The sequence below is a fragment of the Sebastes umbrosus genome, chromosome 9 (genome assembly GCF_015220745.1).
Source record: "Sebastes umbrosus isolate fSebUmb1 chromosome 9, fSebUmb1.pri, whole genome shotgun sequence".
In the NCBI taxonomy this organism is placed as follows: domain Eukaryota; kingdom Metazoa; phylum Chordata; class Actinopteri; order Perciformes; family Sebastidae; genus Sebastes; species Sebastes umbrosus.
This window is the reverse complement of record NC_051277.1, coordinates 30,766,565-30,767,741: the sequence shown is the minus strand read 5'-3', so window position 1 is coordinate 30,767,741 and position 1,177 is coordinate 30,766,565. Positions and strand designations below refer to the sequence as shown.

The 1,177-nt window shown below is 40.3% G+C and overlaps 1 non-coding gene across 1 annotated transcript; it reads right to left on the bottom strand.

Annotated features, from left to right (window-relative positions):
- Positions 1-524: 524 nt before the first annotated feature.
- Positions 525-598, bottom strand: trnat-agu. Its single transcript has one exon. It is a non-coding gene; the product is annotated as a tRNA-Thr (tRNA).
- Positions 599-1,177: the final 579 nt, after the last annotated feature.

Genomic DNA, 1,177 nt, shown 5'->3' with positions numbered 1-1,177 from the left:
AAACATTAAATGGACATTTTCATTCCATAAGAAAACTCCACGAAATTTCATAGAAAACTGACCACAAGAAAGGGTAGAAAACTTTGAGCAGAACATCTGGGCGGGATGGCCATCTGCCTCGACCGGTTGGGTTTTGAAAGGGAGAGAGAGAGAGAGAGAGAGATAATAAAGTGATAATAGAATTATCAGTAATAGAAATATAACAACTTCTTATAATAAAAAGGCTGACAATAATGCTGATGTAGTAGTGGGTGTCAAGCAGGCAGCAGACGCAACCACGATCCAGGTGTAACCCCCAATCCGTGGATACCTGCGAGACGAGAAAGCACAGAGACTGTAGAAGTGTTCTAGTGGGGTGATAGGGTACTATGAGCTGTTTAAGATATGATGGTGACATCAGTGTCGGATACGGTTTCAGGTTAATGTGATGCTGACTGCAGTAAGATGTGAAATAAACTTGAACTGGGTAGTTTGTATGCCAATGAAATGCATTTAGTTTAAAGAGAGGGATGATATCTATAAGCAGGCGCTGCTGGGATTTGAACCCAGGATCTCCTGTTTACTAGACAGGCGCTTTAACCAACTAAGCCACAGCACCTCCTATTAGCAAAGAAGGAAGTTAATGACTGAGTGATTTCTTACTTTTGCATTTTGACAGTAGTTCTATTTGACCTTGGAAACAGCACAAGGTTCATTCAGTTTCTGGTTTTGATAATATCACAATCAGTAGTGATTAAGTAAACTTTGCTCAGTTGCCAAAAAAAAAAAAAATGGGAGTGAAAATCTGTGAAAATTTGTTTTTTGGGTTTTACACTATGAAACATTTTTTGACAGTACCAAAGCCCACAATCCGCTATCAACATGGTTCTGTATCCGTGGAACATTGACACTCTCCTGTATCCATTCATATGCATTTGCAGTGTGCTGAAAACTTAAAATGAACGCAGTGAATTACACAAAATCCCACCGGTAGAATTAATACAACACTCTGATTGTCTCTCTCTCACTCGCTCTCTTCTTTACCGTCTCCTCCTTCTGGAGATAAATTAACGGAAAGCAGCCGATACCTGAGGATTGCCGGCCTCTTACAGGTTCGAACGACAGGGAGTGCACAACTTTCAGCCCGAAAAAAAAAACAAGAGAAAAGTCCTGTTAGAGAAATAAAGAAATCGCAGTG